General features: G+C 40.5%; 1 long non-coding RNA gene across 1 annotated transcript in view; it reads left to right on the plus strand.

Moving 5' to 3' along the window:
- The window catches only part of LOC128311974 (uncharacterized), a 99,050-nt gene extending 80,348 nt beyond the window's left edge, over positions 1 to 18,702 (plus strand). The window contains exons 6-7 of the long non-coding RNA XR_008290751.1: positions 16,588 to 16,715; positions 17,804 to 18,702. This is a non-coding gene — a long non-coding RNA (uncharacterized LOC128311974). The remainder of the gene's footprint in view (positions 1 to 16,587; positions 16,716 to 17,803) is intronic.
- The last annotated feature ends 6,516 nt before the right edge of the window (positions 18,703 to 25,218 follow it).

A 25,218-nucleotide genomic window follows, 5' to 3' on the forward strand; every position in this document is an offset into this window, starting at 1 on the left:
GGTTTCAGGCCCAAGAACAATGCCTGGCACACGGCAGGGGCCCAAGGCACCATTGCCATTTTGCTGTCACTAATCAACTTCAGAGCAGTCTACCCCTGGGGCCACCAGACTGGACTGCTTCGGCCTCTTCAGTTTCTCCGACCAGCTATCTGGCTGAGACTCGAAGGGGGGCTTCTGACGCAGACGCTGTAGCCCTGGTGCTCTCTGACCTGTGCCCCTGGTGCTCTCTGGCCTGTGCCCTTGGTGTTTTCTGGCCTGTGTCCCTGGTGGTCTCTGGCCCGTGTCCCTGGTGCTCTCTGGCCCGTGGCCCTGGCTCTCTCTGGCCTGTGCCCCTGGTGTTTACTGGCCCGTGGCCCTGGTGCTTTCTGGCCTGTGCCCCTGATGTTTTCCACCCTGTGTCCCTGGTGCTCTCTGGCCCTTGCCCTTGGTGTTTTCTGGCCTGTGCCCCTGGTGCTCTCTAGCCCATGCCCCTCATGCTCTCTGGCCTGTGCCCCTGGTGGTCTCTGGCCTGTGCCCCTTGTGCTCTCTGGCTTGTGCCCCTTTTGTTTTCTGGCCTTTGCCCCTGGTTCTCTCTGGCCCATGCTCCTGGTGCTCTGTGGCCTGTGCCCCTTGTGCTCTCTGGCTTATACCCATCGTGCTTTCTGGTCATGGCCCTGGGTGCTCTCTGGCCCATGACCTCATGTTCTCTGCCCAATACCCCTGGTGTTCTCTGCCCTGTGCTCATGGTGCTCTTTGGCCTGTGTCCCTGGTGCTCTCTGGCCCATGTTCTCGTGTTCTCAGGCCCCTGCCCCTGGTGTTCTCTGGTCCTTGACATTGGTGCTCTCTGCCTTGTGCCCCTCATGTTCTCTGGCCCATGCCCCTTGTGTTCTCTGGCGTGTGCCCCTCCTGCTCTCTGGCTTGTGCCCCTGGTGCAGTCTGGCCCGTTCCCTGGTGCTCTCTGCCCTGTGCCCCTCGTGCTTTCTGTCCTGTGCCCCTGGTGCTCTCTGGTTTGTACCCATCGTGCTTTCTGCCCTGTGGCCCTGTGCTCGCTGGCCTGTGCCCCTAAAGTTATCTGGCCCATGCCCATCATGTTCTCTGCCCAGTGCCCCTCGTGTTCTCTGCCCTGTGCCCCTGGTGATCTTTGGCCTTTGCCCCTCGTGCTCTCTGGCTGTGCCCCTGGTGCTCTCTTGCCTGTGTTCCTGGTATTCTCTGCCCTGTGCCCCTGGTGTCCTCAGGCCCCTGCCCCTGGTGCTCTCTGGCCCGTGCCCTTGATGCTCTATGGCCTGGGCCCCTCAGGTTCTCTGACCCATGTCCCTGGTGCTCTCTGTCCTGTGCTTCTGGTGCTCTTTGGCCCGTGCCCCTGCTACTCTCTGCTACGTGCTCCTCATGTCCTCTGGCCTGTGCTTCTGGTAACCTCTGTCTTGTGGCCCTCATGTTCTCTGCCCTGTGCCCCTGGTGTTCTCTGTCCTGTGCCCCTGGTGTTCTCTGTCTGTGCCCTGGTGCTCGTCCTGGCCTGGTGCTCTCTGGACTGTGCCCCTGGTGCTCTCTGGCCCGTGACCCTCATGTTCTTTGGCCTTTTCCCCTGGTGTTCTCTGTCCTGTGCCACTGGTGCTCTCTGTCCTGTACCCCTGGTGCTCTTCCGTCCCGTGCCCTTGGTGCTCTCTGGCCTGTGTTCAGAACTTCACACACCACTTTTAGTCATATGAAGTCAGTTTCTCTGAACCTTTGCTTTCACATTTTATTTAAAAAAAAATTTTTTTAATGTTTATTTTTGAGACAGAGAGAGACAGAGCATGAATGGGGGAGGGTCAGGGAGAGAGGGAGACACAGAATCTGAAGCAGGCTCTGGGCTGTCAGCACAGAGCCCGACGCGGGGCTCAAACCCATGGACCGTGAGATCATGACCTGAGCCAAAGTCGGACGCTTAACCGACTGAGCCACCCAGGTGCCCCTGCTTTTGCATTTTAAAGTGAGTCCCCACAGTTACATTTGGAGCATGTTAAGTCTGATGAAAATTGTATAACTGAGAGCGGACAACAATGATTATGCAGCAGCTATGAGCATGGCACTGTTTGTCGAGCCCTCGTCTTCTCCAACCCCACTGGCTCTCTCTGGGGTTTCACTCAGGTCTGCTTTCCTCGTGGTGATTGGGAGGCTCCCTGAATTTTAATCTGCAGACTTTTGGCTATGCAGGCTTAGCCAATCATACCATGACTACGTGTCTTCAATGATTCTTTCCTTTCATTTCTTTCCCGTGGCACAGAGACCCACTTGTGTAACTCTGAAACACGCCTTGCATCCCATCCCTTCTTTCTAGTCCTCCCGCCGCCATGTTGGATCAGGCATTTGTTTCTTTATCTCTTCAAGGCCTGTATTTCTGTTCTTCAATTTCTGCACGTGCCTGTTAGATTAATCTTCCTGAACCATTCATGCGCAACCTTCCTTTGGTCAGAATTATGGTTGCAAACTTTAGGATTTCAGAGAGAGTTTCCATGTAGCCTTAAAAAACAAATAAAATAAAAGCTAGAAACTATTTTTACTTTTAAACATTTTTATTCAGTGATTCTGAGAATAGCAGGATAGACATCTTTTAGAATATAGGATATTACATCAATTTGATACTTTCATGTAAAATTCATTATTTTTCTTCTCTAACCTGGATCGTTAAAACTTTTGCCATAGGTCGGTATTCGGAAATACTAAAATATACAAGTCCTTTAACAGGTGTTCAGAACTAAAGCCAATCTCCAAAACCAAGCCCCAGTGAGCAGTTGGGAAAGTTGGGGCACGGGGGTGGGAGGAAGGATACACTCTGCTGAACTAATCTCTTTGGTCTCCTCCTCCCTCCACACCCCCTTAAAACCAATGAAATGTCCTTGTGTCATTCACCCAATACTAGGAAGATTTTCTTCCTTTAATATATCTGATCACCTACACCTGCCTTTCCCATCGCATGGATTGGGGTAAAGAAATATGGAAAGGCCATGAGATCCAGATCCTGGGTTTTGGACTCACACAGATCCATCAGAAACTTCAGGTCTACCGCTTAGCTGTCTGACAGGCATGTTTCTTAAACTATCAGAGTAAAAATGTCTAGTACATGTAGTTCCTGATGTATAACACTTGCTCAGTGATTGATAGCTCCTATATTATAACTTTATCTTAGGACATGAGAACAGGAATGAAAAAAGGTTGAAGTACTTTTTCAAAGTTGTAGGTGCTTGGTCATGAACAAAATAGAATTAAAGATTCTCCCCTTTCTCTCCTGTCATACTTACTTTGTCCTGTCATACATACTTACTGTAGCACAGGGCAAAAGCTGTTGGCCCTCTCACCAATATGCAGAGAATGAGCTCCTGATCTTTCCTAATATCTATGTTGGTTTTCAGTACAGCTCTGACTTGTTTATGGTACATGTCACATCCTTTCAGAGAAACAAAAATTAACCTAGAGTCTCCCCTTAGGTATTAAGTTCATATATGTGAGAAGGAAAACCAAGGCAGTGGGAGCAGGTAAATCTAGGAAGTGAGGATCCTAGGATTAACGGGGGGATGTCTATAAATCCTCCAAGGGAGGCTCAAAGGAATTGGTTCTGCTGACGTGGGATAGTAAAGGTCACCCTTGCTTATTTTTGCTGCTTCAGGGAGAGAAGCAGCAGACTTAAATATGTTTAAGAGCTTAAAACAGAATGAAGTTGAGACTGTCTGGGTTATCTGACTGCTGGACTTTTTCAGTTACACTGGATTCTAAACAGAGTCTATCTGGGTGAAGTGTTCACAAGACACAGAGCCTTAAAGAGTCTGTAGAAAACAAACCAAATTTAAGAGAGCTGATATACAAGGGTTATGTAAATATCACCTGTAAATGTCATATAACAAAGCACATCCTGAGCCCAACCACTTCTGAAAGTTAAACTGTCTTCCTGAAAAATCTGTGAATATGTGAACTTCTGGCACAAAAGCTAAGAAAGTGAATTTTGATACATTAAACATGGCACAGAATTTCTATCTTAAATCCATATTTTAGAATGACGCAGCTTGATCTAATATTACTGGTCGAGTATACTGATTTGTCCAATGTCTAATTTGAGATATTTACATAACGGTATCATTCTTTAAATAAGTGTGTTTGTCCCAATATTATCAAAGAGCCTGATGGTGAAGATTGGACAGTGAGGGACATCTCAGTGGCTCATTTCTTCAGCAGCAGGAAAGCTGCCAAGTGTGAAAAACAAGTCCAAGGAGAAGGAGCTGGAGCAAAGGCCAAGAGTGATAATCACTTAGATCAGATGGAGAGCAAGCTGAGATGGTTCATGCCAAGCCCTTCATGTTCCTGGAGCTCTGGGTCCTTTGGATGAACAACAGATTTGATCCTGGGTCAAACCAGGAGGCATGGAAGTGAGGGACCACAACCAGTGGGGTAACGCAGAGCTGTGAGCAGCTTAGAGCACTGCATCTGAGCAAGTGAGGGAGAAGCCGCCCCACGAAGCCAAGGGTGATGCAGGAAGCAGGATGGGACTGGGAAACATTTGTGATGTGCTCAGAGCTGTCCTGGGGGGCTCCCCCTGGTGGCCTGAGGGCACTACTGCAGCTTCTCTGGCACCTGTGGTCTGTCACTGGTAGGAGCGACCTCACCAACACCCATCCCTGTGAGCCAGTCAGGGACACCCTGAAAATCTTGAATCAGAGCGTGGATTATCACGCCGACATTTAGTTGTGAAGCGAATGAATAAGAAAAACCTAACCTAGAGGACTACAAAATAGAAATGTAATAGAAAGTTTCTGTGAGAGTTCTACATTAGCCACAGGGAAACTTGAAGCTGTTGTCCAGTGGCTCAGACCATTCTTATAGTGCCCATGTAATAGGAAGTAAAGTTTTTAAAAATACTTTTAAAAGTATTAGTTTAACTATCAATTTCATCTTGCTCAAAGGGGTTTAGTGTGAAGGGTAGTAATGAGCTCTGGAAAACATTCTTAGCTTAGGTCACGCTGCTTTAGAGTTACAGGGGTCTTAGAAATGAAATAATCCAACATTTTCATTATTTTTGTGGAGAGAAAAAAGGCCCAGAAAGATGAAAGAGACTTAGTCAAACACAGAACACATTAATTTATTCCTAAGTATTTTTATGGTCTTCAATGTGCCAAGTGTGTGTATGGATGGTGACAAAGTCAGGACAAGAACTCAGGTCTCCTCTGCCCTAACCCAGTGGTCTTACTGCTAAACCATAAATGCTGACCGGACCATGAGTGCCCAAATCCTTCAGGTTACACCATCTCTTTCAGAGGAACAATGGTACCAAGTAGTTCTTTTATGCATAAAAAATCAAGCAATTGAGATCTGTCTCCCTGGCTATTGGACCAAGTCAAAGGAAATCTATACCACGTTGCCATAATACAATATGAAATCTCCTGTCACTATCAACTTCGTTCTTTGCTAAGAATAGATCCTAGGAAAAGGTAGCTGGTCACTAGAACTTTGTTGCTCAGTTCAGAGAATGCCAGGCCCATAATGACTCTCTGACAGATGGGCAGTTCCCCGAGCTACTGCATTCCTGGTACCCTGCAATAAATCCAGGGTGAAAGAGACAATGCTGTGCATCAGGGATTGAGGGCCATTGAAGACCTGCATAGCTGTGTCCGGTAGGAAAGTCTGCAAACCTAGGGGAATGTTACAGAGTGAGGTTGAAGGAGTAAAAAAAAGGTAGAGGAGGTAATGTAAGGTTTTGAGCCACAATAAGGATTTGGATTTTATTTTCCCAACGAATAACAAGACCAATGTATGGTTTTAAAAGGTCTCTCAATGATACCCAATGCAATATGTAACTGACAACTCAGCAGTGCATTTCTATAATAAGCAATTGTTATTGACTGCATGCAGAAAAGATGGAATTTCATTAAGTTCAAAAAGGAAAAATGTATTTCAAGTGACCAGATATTAGAAAGGCAAAGAGAGATTTTGGTATGTGTAATGGCCTCCTCTGGACTAACAAATTCGTTTGCAATCCAGCCTCAGATTTGCTTAAGAATATACAAAGTTTCACCAGTGTGGCAGTGAGAATTTAGAAAAAACATTTTCAGAGGAAAGTAATAATACTTGAACTTCAGCCACAGCTTTATCAAATAAGCTTAATTTATGACAAGTAATATTTATCTTCCATCTACAGCAGTCAATGGAGCCCCATTTGGCAAGGCGGTAAGTCAAAGAAGGTGGAGAACAGAGAAGTTCGTACCACCTTTTGTAGTAAAAACTTGGATGATCATCTTCTAAGGCTCCATTTAAGTTCCTTCTGATGGAAAAGACCTATAGTTAATAACTCGTGAGATTTATTTCCTTATTGTAATGGTGAGAAAACAGACAGGTGGTCAGAGACCTAAATGTCTCACAATATTTGGGGTTTACTCAATTTCTACTTGAAACTTCAGGCAGACCTGACCTTCCAGAGAAGTTTTCTGGTTCCATTAAAGTAACATGGGAGGAGAAATTGGGAGAAAGTAAATTTATTATTCCTGAGTAGATTCTGTTAATATTTTTATATACTGTGCATTCTTCCTTTTTGGTAGGATTACTGGTAGATCAGTGACCCTTAACATCAGGACAGCACTGAGTGGATGCAAAGATGTGGGCAGGCATTAGCGCACCTGAGTGGTTTCTAACTGATGAAGAGATCATATCCAGAGTGAGTGGAGTGAATTGGTCAGCGCCAGTTGGACTTGGAAGACAGTATCCAGTGGTATATCAAAAAGCAGCATTATTTCAAATGATTGAATCAGAATACGTAAATCACGGGAATCTACCCCCAAAACCAAAGAGCACACTGTATACACTGTATGTTAGCCAACTTGACAAGAAGTTATATTAAAAAAATAAAAGGTCATATTTCTAGTTAAGAAAAAGGAACACATGAGTCAGTATTCCTATACATCCTCATGTTTTCAGGCTTTTGTTTCCTTCTGGTCCATTTCCTGTATTGATACTAGAGTGCTATTTCTAATATAAGTTTTTTTATGTTTATTTATTTTGAGAGAGAGAGAGTATATATGAGCCGGGGAGGGGCAGAGAGAGAGAGAGGGAGAGAGAAAAGTCCCAAGCAGGCTCTGTGCGGTCAGGGCAGAGCCTGATGCGGGGCTCAGACTCACAAACTGTGAGATCTTGACCTGCGCCGAGATCAAGAGTTGGACGATCATCTGATTGAGCCACCCAGGCGCCCCACCAGAGTGCTATTTCTAAAACCTAATTCTGTCACTTGTCTGCTTAAAACTTTCCAAAGACTCACCATCCACTTGAGGATAATGACTCAGCCTCTGGGCATGACTTGATCTTTCATATTTCTGCAGTCGTATCTTTCCTGTGCCTGCCCTGTCTTATATCTTAGGGATGCGGGACTAGCTCCCTGACAATAACACTGTCTCTGATTTGGGGGGATTTGAACAGATGCTTTCTCTGCCTGAAACACCTCCCATGTCACTCTTCATCTAACTAATTCCAAATCACTCATTAAAATTCAACTTGGATAGTTATTCATCAAGGTTCATCTCTGAACTTTTCTTGCACTAGTAAAGATTAAAGAGGGTTAAGATTTCTTAGTAGTTACATAACTTCTAATGAGAATCTTTATTAAATGTATTAATTTTTGTCCTCATTAGGCATAGCAGAGTACCTGATACCTAGATGGAACTTTCTAAATGTTTATTGAATGCGAAGGGAGAAATATAGACAAAATTCAAATATTCAAACCCTCTGAGACAGCCACTTTTCAAATATTTTGAAAAGTTCTGGCTTACAAATACACAATACAAAATTAATGGAACCATAAGACATCCTTCTTAACAATTACAGTACAGCCATATAATAGAATACTATCCAGCCACTAAATATGCTATTCTAAAAGAATATTTAAATCGCATGTGGGGATATTTACCACTTGTGGTTAGGTGAACAAAAAGGATACAAACTCTATCTATAGACTATGCCATTTTTGTAAAAGAAAAGTATAAATGGAAAGGTAAAATTTTGTAAGAATATACATCAAATGTTGATTTTTTGGGGGGCGGTAGATTATGATTTTTATTTTTAGTGGTTTATATTTTTAAACACAAATATTTAGTCTGTGATATAAAAGAAAGAATATTATAGGAAACAAATTCTTGAGAAGACTTTCAGGAGGAAGGTTCTAGGGAGGCACTTGTGCATTGGCTGGTGAACCAGCATAGAAGTGAATGTATGTCAGGACTGTACCATCCTCACACGGGGTGGAACATCCAGCTTAACAAGGGAATCGGGATGTGGTATGTGTGTTTGGTGGGAAGGGGCCACGGTAGTTTTTAACTTGTGTGCTTCATAATCTTTATGGCCCATGAGAAATACACAACAGAAGTTAAGGCTACCCAGGGGTTACCTTTTAGCCGTGAGAATGTTTTCTTTCTTCATGTTTGTCTCCAAGAGGAATTCCTCCTCCAGATTTCCATAGTGTGATTCCCAACCTCAATCACAGCAGCTGCTGTGATCAGTAGGTCCACTCCCCAGGCAAAAACTCTGTTAAATGGTGTGGGGAACATAGCCACTTGTAGGGGTTTGTCCTACACTAAGGAAACATTATATAGGAATATCAGCATAATAGTTTAGGAACCAGGGGTAGCTTTATCTCACACTCTCACTGAGTATCTTACAAGTGTCCTTGACAAACACAGATAAACACATGGAAATGTTTCCTCCTTTGCTTCTGGGCCAGGAAGATCTTGAGAATACAAGTCAATATTTTGTGGAAAACTGATTTTCCTAGTTTCTGAAAGACTACTAACTTTTTAGGAAAAGAAAATAAATGGAATCAGGCTTCATGGAGGAGGATATGAAGAAGAACGTGAGCAGGAGAGATTTTGAGCTTAGTATTCAAAGAGACTGGAATTTTCAGGAATATACTTTTCCCTGGGAAGTTAGATTTCCCTGGAAGTCAGGCCATCTCTTCTTTCTCCACTTCCTGCTTCGAATCTTGGCTTCAATCAGACTGAGCTCTCCAGAGGTCTGGGGACGCCCCTGCCACCTGCCCTAACTCCTAGTGGCCAGTCTCTTGATGCTATGATGTCTCCGCTGATGTTAGAGAAAGATGCAGTCCCTGCCCCAGGCATCCCCAGGCCATTCTGTTAACCCATCACAGACGCCATCACAGTGCATTTGTTTTTCCAGCAAAACAAAAACAGCCTGAGCTTCTTAGAATTGGTACCATATATGTGGTTCACCTCTGTGTCTCAGCATCTCTGACAGTGCTAGACATCAAGTGGAACTCAAAATATTTTCTAAAAATAGGCTTTATCTTCTAGAATGGTTTTAGGTACACAGCACAATTGGTAGGTGTTGACACCGATTTCCCATGTGCCCATAGCCCCACATAGGCATAGCCTCCCCACTGGCAGCGTCTCCCACCAGAGTGATACATTTGTTATAATCAATGAACCTACGTTGACAAATCATTGTCACCCAGCGTCCATAGTGCACATGGAAGTTCATTCTTGATGCACGCTCTATGGGTTTGGATAAACGTATAGTGACATGCATCCACCATTATCGTGTTGTTCAGAGTAGTTCCATTGCCCGAAAAATCCTCCATTCTGCCTGCACATTCCTCCTCCGCCCTAACAACTGGCAACCAGTGATCTTTTTACTGTCTCCATAGTGTTGTCTTTTCCAGAGCACCATATAGTTCGAAAGCACACAGTCTGTAGCCTTTTCGGATTGTCTTCCTTCACTTAGCAATGTGCATTTAAGTTTCCTCCATGTCTTTTCATGGCTTTTCATGATAAAATTCTATCATCTGGATTTATTTATTCATTCACCTACCAAAGGACATCTTGGTGGCTTCTACATTTCAGCAAGTATGAATAAAGCTACTATAAACATGCATGTGCAGATTTTTGTGTGGAAGTCAGCATCCAGTTTCTTTGGGTAAATAACAAGGAGAATGCTGGATCGTTTGGTAAAAGCATGTTTCATTTCGTAAAAAACCACAACTGTCTTCAAAGCAACTGCCATTTTGCTTTTTACTCAGCAGTGAACAAGACGTACCTTGTTCCATGTCGTCAGTGTTCTTTCTCTCTTCTGGCCATTCCGGTGGTGGTTGTAGTGGTACTTCTTTTATAATTTCCATTTCCTTGATCACATGATGTGGAGCTTCTTTTCAGGTGCTCATTTTCCATCCGTGTATCTCCTAGGTCACAGTGTCTACTAAGGTCTCAACTCATTTTTTAACTGGTCTCAACTCATTATTTTCTTATTGGTAAGTTTTAAGAGTTCATTGTGTATTTTCTCAGATATGTCTTTTACAGATGTTTTCTCCCAGTCTGTGGCTTCTCAGTCTCTTGATAATGTCTTTTTTAGAGCTGAAAATTTTAATTTTCATTCAGTCCAGCTTATCAATTGTTTCTCTCATGGATTGTGACTTTGGTGTTATTATCTACAAAGCAATCACTAACTCTGAGGCCTTCTGTTTTTTTTCCCTATGTGACTCTCTGTAAGTTTTATGATTTGCATTTTACATTTAGGTCTGTGATCCATTTTGAGTTCATTTTCATGAAGAGTGAAAGGTGTGTGTATAAATTCTTTTGCTGTTGTTGTTGTTGTTTGGTATGGGAATGTCTAGTTGTTCAGCACCATTTGTTGACAAGCTTCTCTTTTCTCCTTTGTATTTTTTCACCCCTTCATCAAAGATCAGTTAACTGGAACTGTACAGGTCTATTTCTAGGCTCTCTATTTTGTTTATTTTAGCATAATACAAAATTGTGGCATAAGTATATTATTTAACCTCCAAGTATTTGGGGAATTTCTAGCCATTGTTCTGTTACTGATTTCTAGTTTAATTATACTGTGGTCTGAGAGCAGACGTAAATAGTTTTAGAGCAATTAAGGTGTTTTGTGGCCCAATATGTTGTCTCTCCTTGGGTGTGTTCCACGTGAGCCTGAGGAAGATGTGTGTTCTGCTGTTGATGCATGAGGTCGTCTGCAGATGTCCACTATATCCAATTGCTGACTTCCACCATCACGCTACTGCTGAATCCGTTCATTTTTGATAGAGGGCTGCTGGACCCGCCAGCTGTGCTCATGGTTTAGCTCTTCTTTCTAGTGGTTCTATCAAGTTTTTACCTCAAGTTCTCCAATGCTCTTGTGTTATGTTGAGGATTGTTATGTGTTCTTGGAGAATTGATTTCTTCATCATTATATAATGCCCTTATTTTTTTTTTATTGAAAGATTCTTTATTGTTTTTTATTTATTTTTTTGAGAGAGAGAGGGAGAGACAGAGAGCATACTGGGGAGGGGCAGAGAGAGAGGGAGACATAGACTCTGAAGCAGGCTCCAGGCTCTGAGCTGTCAGTGCAGAGCCCGATGTGGGGCTCAAACTCACAAACTGTGAGATCATGACGTGAGCCTAAGTCAAAGGCTTAACCGACTGAGCCACCCAGGCACCCCATGTAATGCCGTTCTTTGTTCCTGGTAATTTGCCTTACTTTGAAATCTGCTCTGTCCAAGATCAGCATGTCCTGCTTTCCCTTGATTAGTGTTAGCGTAATACATCTTTCTCCATCCTTTTACTTTTAATGTAGATGTGTCTTTATATTCAAGGTAGGTTTCTTATAGAAGACATAACTGCATCTTGGTTTTGATCCACTCTGACAGTCTCTTTTAATTCATGCGTGTAGACCACTGATGTTCAAAGTGATTTTGTCTATAGTTGGATTAATATTCAACTGTAGACAATGCAAAATCCAGATTTTATTGTTTTTGTTTGTTGTCCTTGCTCTTTGCTCCTGTTTTGTCTCCCACTGTTTTTCTGTCCTTTGTGGTTGTTGAGCAATTTATGATTCTACTTTCTCACCTCTCTTAGCATATCAATTTTATTTCTTTAATTTTAATTTTAATTTTATTTAACTTTGGAAGAACACTTAATATGTGTCCTCTTCATAAATTGTTAATTACACAACATATTATTGCTGACTTATACTTATTTTTTACCCTTTTTTTAGTGGTTGCCCTAAACCTTATAACACACATTTATAGTTAATAGAAGTCCACTTTTTAAAGTGCACAACACCATGGGTAGTTGTGAGTACTTCATAGTAACAAAATAATCCCAATTTCCCCCTCTTGTCTCTGTATCATTGCTGTCACTCAATTTGCTCCTGTTTATGTATATAAGCATATATCTACACATGAGTGTACATGATCAAATACACTGTTGCTGTTATTATTTTAAAGAAACTGTTATCACTTGGATCCATTAAGAATAAGAAAAATAAAAGTTCTTATTTTACCTTTACTTACTCTTTCTCTAATGATCTTCCGTGCTCTGTAGATCCAAATTTCTGACCTATGTATATCATTTTCTATTTCCCTAAAAACACTTCTTTTAACATTTCTTGCAAGGCAAGTCTACTAGCAACAAATTCACTCAATTCTCAGTTTCTGTTTGAGAAATTCTTTATTCTCCTTCACTTTTGAAGGATAATTTCACAGGGTACAAAATTCTAGGTTGGTGGTTTGGGAAAACACTTGACAGGTTAACTGGCTAACTTTCAACACAAGATTTCACTTTACTCTTCTTGCTGGCAGGATACTGGAGAAGCTAGATATAATTCTTATCTTTGCTCCTCCACAGGCAAGGTGTTTTTCCCACTCTGGCTTCTTTCAGTATTTTTTACCTTGAATTTTCTGTAATTTGAAAATTAGATGCTTAGGTGTAGTTCTGGAGGCATTTATCTCATTTGGTGTTCTCTGAGATTTCTGGATCAGTGGTTTGGTATCTGACATTAATGTGGGGAAATTATGTGTCATTAATTTCTAAAGGTCTTCTTTTCCTTTGTCTCTTTCTTCTCCTTTTTGTATTCCCATTATGCCGAACTGCAGAATAATTCTTAGATATTCTGTTCTGATTTTTCCAGTTTGATTTTTTGTTTTGGAGGTTTCCGTTGGGATATTCTCAAGCAGCAAGTCCTTTCCCCAGCTGCTCCCAGGTTAGTGACAAACCCACCAAAGCCAGTCTTTATTTTTGTCATCATGATTTTGATCCCTAGCATTTCTTTTTGATTCTTTCTTAGAGTTTTCATGTCTCTTTTTACACTGCCATATGCTTTTGTATTCTGTGTACTTTCTCCATTAGTGCCCTTACTATATTAATCATAGCTCGTAAATTCCTGGTCTCATAATTCCCAGATCCGTGCCATATCTGAGTCTCGTTTGGATGCTTGCTACATCTCTTCAAACTTTTGTTTTGTTTTCTGTCTTTTAACATATCTTGCAATTTTTTTAACTGTTCGTTGGACATGTCCTAGGTAAATGGAACTGTTACAAATAGGCTTTCAGTAATATGGGGCGGGGAGAAGCGTTCTATAGTCCTGTGGTTAGATCTGTCTTTCGGTGAGCCTTCACCTCTAGGCTGTGAACCTGACACAGTTTCTCAGTCTGCCCTTTGCCCCCTGGAGTGGAATGGGCAGCAGGAGCTAGAGCTGGGCATTTTCCTTCTGCCTGGTCACTTACAGTCTGGGAAAACACTGGCAGGTTAGCTCTGGCTAACTAGTTTCTCCTGAGGGCAGACCTTATGAAGAAGAAGAGAATGCTCTGTGTGTTTTAAAATGGTCCTTTTTTCCCCTCCCACTGCAGAAAGCACTGGGAGATTTTCCTCTGATATTCACTGTGAGAATCCGGTGGAATTTCGGGAGGTAAAATTCATAAACAAGCCCCTCCCCAGCCCCTCCTCACCTCAGTAATTGAGTCCCCTGGAGTTTTTATTCCCCAGAATTATCCCTACTGTGTTTCCAGCAATTTATTTTATTTTATTTTGTTTTGTTTTGTTTTATTTTATTATTTTATTTTATTTTTAATAAATTTTATTTTATTTTATTTTTTTAAAATTTACATCCAAATTAGTTAGCATATTCTCCAGCAATTTATTAACTACAGTTCCTGTTTTCCTAGCTCAGTACTGGATCCCAGGGAGGTTTCTGCCCTGTCCACTTGTGATTCTCTGGACGTTTGCCCTATAACCTCCCTGCCTGTATGAATCTAAGAAGAATAATTGATGTTTCAGTTTTCTCAGTTTTTTCCTTGTTAGGCTGAAGTGATAACTTCCAACACTTTTATGTGTTGGACCAGAAACTGAGAGTCTCAATACATTAAAAAAAATGAGAACTGTCTGGATTTGGATTTGAGGGGATAATCAGAGACATACAGACAGATAAAATTAAAAATAATTTTTCCCAAGCTGAAAAAAAAACAAACATTTTTTGGATCTGACTTAAAATTAACTCCTAGAGTTGACTTCCCTATTTCCACTGCCTATAGCAAAAAGAGAGGACCCACTGGAGGAAATGTGTTATAAAAATAAACTTTCTCTGTGACTGACAGAAACTGAGTTATCTTTGGAATGTAAAGCCTTTTCAAATGTATTTCAGGAATATCTTGGTATTATTCAGCTGGGAAAAAACAAATTTTCTCTCTCCATAGTTCCCTCCAATTCCCAGGGGCCTTCTAGGGCAGAATCACAGACTAAAAATAGCTCAGACTAATTTAGGCTCACTTAGGCAAGCTATTTACTCTGTTGCACATAGTTTTTTTCCCCCTCTTCAAACATCTAGTCATTCCATTAAGGCTCTGAAAACATCTACATGGTCTGAACAAGACTGCTGCACTTACTGAGTCACTTCCTTGAAAGTATTTGTGTCTCCAGTTGTATTTTAATGCACACCATTGTTATGTTAAAACCATCAATCCTTTATCATCTGCCTACTTACTAAACAACATATTCAATTATGCAGACACATTCTTAACATCTCAATATTTTGGTTCCAACTAAAGAAAATTAAATAATTTTACACATTTTTCCTGTCTTTAATTTCTGGTTTTATAGATCACTCTATATTGTGCATTTGAGTCCATATGGTTCTGTGTTTTTTATTTCACAAATATACATTTATTAGAGTGAAGATGCCTCTTTCATTTTCTTTCTGGCACACTATGATGATCATTAATTCTTCATCCGTGCTTAGATTTCTTACTCCTTATTTTTTCTGAGTTGTTCCTTCAAATTCTCCAAAACATTTCTCTTCTTTCTAATTCCTCCTATAGCTTTTTATGAAAATCCAGATTGTGATTCTCTCTCTGTGTGTGGGATAGCTGGAAAGATTAATGGCAAGTGTGTACTTTCCATGGTTAAGTACTTTCTGGTTAAAAACTCTCAATCACATCTTAAGTAACTATTCTATCTTCTAGTAACTTCTTACTTCCTCAGCCTTATCCCAACACATATCAGGTTCTAGTGCATTATATTTTGATAAATTGATAAATATTCAAGTGGTTGAATCCGTAAGATTCAAGGCATGCTTTTGAGGTGGCAGATAGCCCTCGAAAACAAACCATATGCCGGTCACTGTTCCAGGCACTAAAGATTCAGTGGTAAGATAGAAAAAGTCCCTGCACTCATGGATCTCATAATCCAGTCCGGAAGACAGCCAATTCCATGCTGTAAAGAAAACTGGGGAAATAGGTTAGAGAGATGTCTTGAATTTCTCTTTCACAGATGCACTATTTTAACTATTCAGGGAAGCCTTCCCTGATGAAATAACAATCAAGCAGAGATGGGGATGAAGGCAAGAAGTGGGCTGTGCAGATATCTGCAAGGGAGGGTTTCTCAAGGGGGAGGGAGCAGGAAGGACAAAGGCCCTGAGGCAGAAGCAGGTATGTTAGGGGAGGAGTAGAGGAAGTGGGAAGCATTTGCAGCTCTGAGGGAATCACATCTGCTAACACCCCGCCAAAGGAAGTCTTCCTCAGGGTCAAAAGGTGAGGAAATCAACCACCTCTTCAGTGGGAGGCTCTGCAAAGTCACGTGGCAAACGGATGAGAAGCAGGTGAAAAATTGCACGGATCTTAGAAAATCTTTACCCACATCCAGAATTATTCACTTAGAATAAAAACCAAACACAGGAAATAGACAAGTGATCTTTTGAGTTTTCTCCTTGAAATTATTAATGCAGTAAATAACTTGTTTGATTTTTAAATATTAAACCCCCTTTTATTCATAGGATAAAGTCAAGTTTGCTCACAATGTACCTGATTTTTAGGTATTTGTGTTTTTGGCTCGCTCACATGTGTCTGGACTTCTGGAGATCTGTGAGTGCACAGCAATGAAGGAGATTGACCTGTAGTTTTCTGTCTTACATTATCCAGGTTGTTCTGATAGTAAGACTAGGTTGGTCCTGTAAACATAATTGGAAAACGTACCCTCTTTTACTTTCTGTGAATGAGTTAGTTTAAGACTAGATTCATTGCTTCTCAATATGCTCAGTAGAATTTTCCAGTGGAGTCACTTGGCACCATTTTCTTTATCAGACAGTTTTAAATGCTGATTCAATTTTTTGTAATATAGGACTGGTAAGAGTTCCTATTTCTTCTTGTGTTAGTTTTGATAAGATGCCCTTTTCTCGGAATTTTTTCAGCTTTCACACAGGCATAACCTTGTTTATAATATTTTCCCATGATTCTTAATATCTGTAAGGTTGACACAAGGGAACCAAAGGGACCCCCTGAAAGACAAAGGTTTGTTAGTTTGTTTTTTCTTGCTCCTTCTCCAGGTTCTATTTTTGCCAGGACCTGTACCACCACTCTACACATGCCTCGAATGCAAACAGTGCATGTCCTCCTTGTGAGTGACAAGGAGTTAATGATTCTGTAGAAGACGGCACATCTAAAGAAAGACCAGGTGAGAATGACCAGACAAAGCCATCGCATGCGTATTCCAGACCGCCAGAGCTAGACAACTCAACACAAGACCCCCGGCTTCAGGTAGTAAGTGACTTAGGATGGATACCTGGACCTTGTCCTTGTTCTGACCGGGTCCCGGATGCCTGAGAGGACATGTGCGCCAGACTGTCATCAGTAAAAGTCCCAGATCCTGAGCGAAGATGAGACTCATGCTCCTTTCCTTTCTGTGTCCCCTTGATGGTCCGCCTATACCTGCTCTCTTCTGTGTCTTCGACAAACACAGCTCTCACCTCCTGCTGGCTCATGTCTGATTTCCGTCCTGCATGCAGCCAGTCACCGTCTTGGCTGGTCCTGCAGGACCCCACCTCCTTGGGTCCTCAAACCATCCTGATGCTGCATCAAGATGTGCAGTGATATCTCCATTTGCAATTCTAGAAATTGCTTCCTTTTGCCTTTTCTCTTCTTTGTAAGTCTTACATTAGGTTTACCAATTTCATTAATTTAGAAAAACTGGATTTTTTTAATTTTATATTTTTCATAATTGAATTTTATTCCTTTGTTTTCTGTTGTCATTATTTCTTTTCTTCTACATTCTTTGGGTTTACTTTGCTTTTGTTTTTATTACATCTTGAAATGGATGCCTTAGGTCACTAATTTTCACCACTCTGCTCATTACAACTTTTGGATTTAGAGATAAGTTCCATAAATTCTGCTTTAGTTTCATCCCTCAAATTGCAGAACGTATTTGTGTTTGTATGATAGGATGGGCTATTAATCTGGTATCAGCACAGTGAAGAGTTTTTTTTCACTCATGTGTGAGTGTATGGTGGGTTTCACTGACCCAGCTCCACTCAAGGAACCAGGCTCCTTCCGTCTTACAGTGACACCAAGCATCATGGACAGAGCCACTGTAGAAGAGACTTAATAGTAGGAGGGATTTGTGGCTAGGTCTACAGGTGGTATATATAGTTCCCACCTCTATTCCATTGGTTCGTGTTCGGGTTACTATTGCTGTGTAACTAAGCACCCCAAAACTTAGTAGCATGAAATAACCATTTTATTCCATTCACTAATTTTGTGCATCAGGTATTCCGTAAGACTCGCTGGCTGGGAGTCACTTCAAGGCTAAGGGCTGAAATCGGGAATATCTTCACACATATGGCTGGCACTGGGACTTTTCACCAGAATACCTCCAGGGAGCCCTTCCCCATGGTCCATTCTTCACAGCATGGAGGCCTCGAGGTATATGGACTTCTAACCGACTGACTTCAAATACATGTGACCCAGGAGAACTAAATGGACACAGTGAGGCCTCTTGTATCTTGCCTTAGAGCTTAGGTGTCATTTTAATGGCCAAGAGTGAGTTGTTAGAGTTGATCCCAATTCAAGGCAAGGGGACATAGATATCATCTATCAGTTGGAAGAGTGTCAATTAGTGTGCAAAAATGTTCAGAATTCCTCATAGCTAGTTACGTGGCTCCAACATAACTCACAAATGTTTTCTTACGTGCTCAGAAAGAGGAAAATGAAACTGGGTTTGGTGAACATATTACAAGTAGATACAGCAGCATTTTTATCGTTTATTAAAAACCCTATTCTAATTTCCATTTTTAAATTTATTTTTGAGGTGGGGGGAACAGCAGAGAGAGGGAGAGAGACTCCCAAGCAGGATCCATGCTGTCAGTGCAGAGCCCCAAACGGGGCTTGAATTCACAAACTGTGAGATCATGACCTGAGTCAAAATCAAGGGTCAGATGTGCAACCAACTGAGCCAGCCAGGCACCCCTCTAATTTTCATTATGAGTTTCTCTTTGCTATTTTAATATTCCAGGTGTATTTATAAGGAGTGTCCTCTGTAGCTTGTCTAGCACAAACTTTTTTATGAATAACCAAATAACACATAGTCTAGACTTTGTGGACCACATCTGGTCTTTGTCACACATTTGTCCTTAATTTCATTTTTTCACAACTCTTTTAAAATTTGAACGCCATTCTTACATCACATTTCATTCACAAACAGGCTACCGACACAGTCTGGCTCAGTTTGCTTGTCCATCTATAATGTGTTGTTATGTTTGATTACTAGGTCAAGTTTGCCAATCTATTCATATCTTTTATATCTTTCAGTAAAAAAGATTTCCCGTATCACATATGAAAAGAGATATGTTAAAATCTCTGAGATGGTGGATTTCTGTTTGTAGATCTATTACTTTTTGTTTTATGCATTTTGAGGTCTTATTATTGAGAATTGTTATACGAGAAATTACATCAGTCATATGTCCATGGAAAAATGACATTTATGCAAAAACACTAATAAGGACCCTATGTATTATTATGTGGAAAAAACCCTCTAATGCATTCATGTTAATGCCAAACCCTCAACCAATTTCCTAAAATGTTACTAAAACACAGTAAAGAACTTATTCATAAGTATCTGTAGTCTTTATAAACTAACATGTTAGGGTACAAAATGTTTGAAATATAATTTCCTAATCACCAGACACCTAATTTATTTGTTAACCAATATCTGCTTTGTATAAAGTAACATAATTTCTTTTAGCACCAAAAATATCTCACAACATTCCCTTTGTTGATGCTGAATGCTTTTCAAAACATCTACTTTAAGAGCACAAAAAGAATGTCATAGATCAGTATCTCTTGTGAACATTGGTGCAAATCCTAAATAAAATACTAGAGAGCAAAATCATACACCATATTTAGGAAGTAATATATAATGATCAATTGGGATTTATTCTGGTACTGCAAAATGGTCCAATAGTAAGATATCCATTCATATAATGGACCATATTAATAAATCTAAGAAGAAAAATCATATAATTATCTCCATAGTTGCTTAGAAAGCCTTTTTGAAAAAAAATTGAAAACTTCCAGAAAACAGGAATTGATGGATATTTTCTTACACACACACACACACACACACTTCACACGCTTGTTTTTTTTTAACACACTTGTTTTTTTTTAATGTTTATTTTTGAGAGACAGAGAGAGAGAGACAGAGAGCATGGGGGAGGGGCAGAGAGAAAGAGAGAAGGAGAGACAATCTGAAACAGGCTTTAGGCTCTGAGCTGTCAGCACAGAGCCTGACGTGGGGCTTGAACCTATGAACTGTGAGATCATGACCTGAGCTGAAGTCAGATGCTTAACCACTTAACTGACTGAGCCACCCAGGTGTTCCCCCTCCACTTGTATGTAGTTAAATACCTGCATATATTTAGTCTACTATTTTAAAGTGCACTGGTCTCATTAACCAATGAGATTAGGCAACAGGAAATAGCTAGTCATAGGAATTTGAAAAAAAAATAGAAAAGCTATCTCTAGTTCAAATGATATAATGGTATTGTTAGAAAATTCTAAATCATGTGTGATAAACTAAAACAATAAACGAGTTCAGGAAGGTATCCAGATGTAAAATGAACACAGAAATTAATGGATTTCTTGTCAACAAAATAACTGTTTAGATAATATAATGGAACATTAACCATATCTAAAATAGGGGGATAAAAATTTTTAAACCTAGGAATGTTCTTCACAAGAAAGAAAGTAACTTTAGAACAATTCTGCAAAACATAAGTAGACCTGAGCAAATAAAAAAGACATCCCTTGTATTTGGATATGATAACTCTGAATCACAAATATGTCAGGTTTGCTTGAATTAATTTATAATTTTAATGTGAACTCAATAAAAATTCCAGAAAGTGTTATTTTTTGTTTGTTTGTTTGTTTGGATTTTTTTTTTTTTTGGAGTTAGAAAAGTTAGAACCAAAGTTCATGTGGAAAAATAAGCATACAGGAATAGCTAGGGAAATAGAGAAGGGGAAAGCTAAGAAAGGTCGTATCTAAAATCCCTGGGACAGGGGCGAAGTTTTTAACAAATGCTGCTGGGGTGAGTGGATAGCCATGTGGAAGAAGAAAGGAGTGAATCCGTCTGTCACCCCTTACGACAGCACAAACTCTAAAACGGAGCAGATACAACAGATATAAAGATCAAATCATACACAAGCTAAGAAGGGTTAACTTTCCCTGTGCCCACGCAGTCAAACTATGACTCAAAATCCAGATTTGATAAGATTTTAAAAAGCGGCACCACTGTCTTCTGGCCCTCGAGGGAGGAATCATGGGTTAATTGAACTGCTGTTTCCCTATGAATAATGGGTTATTTTCCACTGGCTTCCTTCAGAATCATCTGTCTTTGGTTTTTAGCAGTTCAACTACGATGTGCCTACTTCTATATCACAAATTATTTTTCTGTAAGCCTCAGGGCGTCTGGGTGGCTCAGTTGGGTGCACATCTGACTTTGGTTCAGGTCATGATCTTGTGGTTTGTGAGTTCGAGGGGCAGCCCCTCGTTGGGCTCTGCACTGACAGTTCAGAGCCGGGAGCCTGCTTCGGATTTTGTGTCTCCCTCTCTCTCTCTGCCCCTCTCCTTCTCGCACACTGTCTCTGTCTCTGTCTCTGTGTCTGTCTCTGTCTCTCTCTCAAAAATAAACAAACATTAAAAACATTTTTTTTTTCGTTCTGTAACAACTATTAACTCTAGACAAGATACAAAAAACACACAAAGGCACTGAGGGTGAATGAATAATTTAGTCAGGATTTCTTGAGAGAAAACTTGGAAGAAGAGGCCCACATGGAATAAGTTTTTCCCTTTTATAGCTTTTATTTGGGGACAGGCCAAGCAGCCACCAAGGACGGGGGGTAAACCCCGGCATCTAGAGTGCTCACAGCCTGTGCAACAGAGCCCAGAATTCAGGGCAGTTTCAACAGCTGGGAAGTGGAGGGAGATTCCTGAACGGGGAGCCAGGGTGGGGTGATTCCCAAGTTCTGTGAGTAAACTCTGACCAAGTCTTTGCTGACCCTGTGCTGTGCACATAAGGACCAGACACAAAGGGTTAAGTAAATGTGGAAGAACCAAACTGAGATTTGAACTGCCAAACAGGAGAAACAGCCTGCAATTTAATTTCAGTCAAATAAATTGCTTTCGAGGCAAAAAAAAAAAATTGCTTTCTAGTCTGCAAAACATAATATTCCAGAGTTTTCCCAGGATACAATCCAAAATTAATTAACATGTAAACCATTACTTATTAGCAGTAATGGTCCAGATGTTGGGGTGAGCAAGCCAGGGATTCAAAGGGGCCGCTCCAGCTCCACACGGAGTGAGGGGAGATGTTGGTAGACTTGCGCTGGGGGTGATACAGCATCTGAAATTTGAGAGTCGCTGCATGGCTTTCACAGAGGAATTCAGATGACAGAGGAAAAGAATAGAGAATATCTAATCTGAAGAAGAAGAAACAAGAACGAAAGAAAATAAGCAGAGCTTTAGGAATCGCTGGGACGATATTGAGTAGAATAATTTATCTGCATCTGGAGTCAAGGAAGGAGAGGGGAGGATGGCTCAGAAAAAGGTATTTGAACACATAATCTCCCAAATTTTATGCAAGTATACTGAGGCACCGTGTGTGTGTGTGTGTGTGTGTGTGTGTGTGTGTGTGTGTGTGGTATTCCTAGCCAGTAAGTAGTACTTCAATCTAATGATGAAGAAATGCCAGACCAACCCAAACTGAGGGACATTCCACAGAAATAAATGACCTATGCCTTCGAAATGCCAATGCCATGGAGAAGACAAGCTGAGAAACTGTCCCAGATCAAAGGAGACTAAACAGACGTGCCACATAAGTGCAGTGCGTGTGCCTGCCCTGGATCCTGGACCAAACAAAACTGACAAAAAGGACATTCTCAGAATAATTTGCAAAATCAGATTAAGATCAGAAGATTGACAAGGGAATGATATAATATTAAAATCTCTGGTCATGATAGCTGTATCTGAATATCCTTGTTCTTAGGAAATTCACATTGAGATATTTTGGGGTATAGGGGTATGAAATCTTCAATTTCCTATCCAGTGGATGCGAAAAAATGTAATGGGATTGTAGAGCGATGATGATGTACCAAATCTGGAAGATAAATAAAAATGTAATAATTGGTGAATATAGGTAAAAGATAAATGTGAGTTCTTTCCACTTTTTAGAAACTTTTCTATAACTTTTCATTTGAAATTATTTAAAAATTAAAACTTTAAAAGAGATGAGAAATCAAACCATACCTATCACAGCAAAACCAAATCCTGTCACAATAAACTTCCCTACTTCTCAAAAAAAATCTACTTGTGATTTTTGACAATGTCCCACCAATGGTATGTGAAATTGTATCGGTATACATAACACATAATTTTGTTAAAGACGAGGTGTTCACTCTAAGGAGGGCTTACAAATACAAACGTCCCTAGCAAGTGCTGGCTGCCATTGGCTGTGTCCCAGTCCCACAAGGGAAGAGGCTGAGCTGTGAAGAGTATCAGAAAGTCTGCAGATGTGATGAGAGCCCACAGTCCTCCGGTTTAGAGATTCCTCGGCAGTGAAGAGGCTGCTGCTTCTCATTCCCAAACAGGGAACCGTGACGTTGTGACATTACTGAACCCACAGAGATGTATAACTGTGTCGTATACAATCACGGGTCAAATCCCAGGTGTGTACATCCCTGATGGATTTAGGGGGGGCAGGAGTGAGGGGTGAGGGGCTCCTCAACCGAGGCCTGAGGACTGCAGGGCTCTGCTCTTGGGAGGAGAGTGAGGAAGGAAGGGGGCAGGAGACAATGGAATGAAATGTGGCCGAAATAAGAAACGCAGCCCCCAAAAACGTGTGTGTGATTACTGGCCCGTGAAGCTGATCGGAATCAAATGGGAAGACATTTTCTGAATTTTGAGAGGCGAGTTCTGCCAAAGGACCCATGAGCCACAGTAATGCTGGGACTTTCAATGCCGTCCTCTTTGCACGCCCTCCAGGGACACAGTGGTTTGGGTGGGTGGCCTTAGCACAATTCTCATTATATATATTACATTTAATACACCCAGATGTAAATCTTTGCTTTTATTAGTAAGTTCTTTTGGTGAATCCTTAGAATGGCATTCTCCACCTGAAGATTAAACATTAAAAAAGAAGTTCACCTGAATCTAGAGGTTTTACGGTTTTTGAAATTTAATGCATCCCATTATTTATATTCTTTTTTTAAATTCTATTTATTTACTTACAGAGAGAGCAAGCACGAGCAGGGGAGGAGCAGAGAGAGGCAGGGAGAGAGAGAATCCCAAGCAGGCTCTGCGCTGTCAGCACAGAGTCTGACGTGGGGCTTGAAATCATCAACTGCGAGGTCGTGACCTGACCCGAGATCAAGACTTGGACGCTCAACAAGTGAGTCTCCCAGGCACACCTGGATCCCATTTCTTTTACGGCAGAGATGGAGACAGAAATTTCTTTAATTCAATATGGATTCATTTCCCCCAGTGAGTTAAGATAGGTTCTACATCATACTATAAAATCTTTTGTATCCTGAAGTCTTTGACTGAACTTTCTATTCTAGTCTTTTAATGTTTCTATTTTGTGAATACCAAGCTATTTATTGTGGCTTTACTAAATCATTTAATGTTTTATACAGCAAGTTCCTTTCATTGCTTTTTAAAAATGAATTTACTTGCTTTTGTCACATTTATTCTTAGAAAAAATAAATGAGAGAAAACCCATCCACAGAGGGGAAATACTGAAAATACTACATCCTAAAGTCATCTACAAACTTAATTCCAGTCTCATCCAAGTATCAGTAAAATGTATAATTTATGTACACTTTGACTCATTTTTTTTAAAGCTTTACAATTTACATGGGTTTTGTAATTCTTGGTTAAATTTATTTCTATTTATTTTGTATTTTGTAGCCTTTACTATGTTTTGACTGGCTGTTGCTAGCATTAGGAAAACCACTGAATTTTCTGTTTTCCTTTATTCTCTAACATTGTTCCAAACACATTTCTTATTTCTCAGTTTTAGTAGTTTTCAGTTAAAAATCTTAATTTTTTTAACAGACAATTACATCATCTGTCAACTAATAGGTTTATATTTGTCTTAAAACCTTTTATCTTATTTATTTATCACATTATATTTATCATATTGTAGAAGTTCCTAGTTAATGAGTAACAGTAATGTACGGTCAGATCTTTATCTTATTCCTTATGTTGATGGGAGCATCTCTAGTATATCTTCCTGTTGGTTTTATCTGAAATAGGTATTCTTCACCATGGTAATGATGTGTGTGTTATTCTTAGTGTACAAAGTTTTTTATTTTAAACATACATTAGGAGTAGATATTAGAATTTTATCAACTGTAAATTTTGGATCCATGAAAATGATTTTTAAATTTTGTACTTTTTCTTAAAGGATTTTAGTGTTGTTTTTTTTTTTTAGTGTTTCTTTAATTTACCACAGTTGGCATTCATTAACTTTAGCATACACTTAGCATATGTAGAAAACTGAGGTCCAGGCTGTATTTGAATACTTCCAGTGATAGGAAAATAACTACCTGTAAAGGAGCTCCATACGTTCTTAATACATCCTTATTTACAGAACCTGGGTGACACTGACCCATAAATCAGCAGTCTTC

This window comes from Acinonyx jubatus, chromosome D1, assembly GCF_027475565.1.
Source record: "Acinonyx jubatus isolate Ajub_Pintada_27869175 chromosome D1, VMU_Ajub_asm_v1.0, whole genome shotgun sequence".
NCBI lineage: Eukaryota > Metazoa > Chordata > Mammalia > Carnivora > Felidae > Acinonyx > Acinonyx jubatus.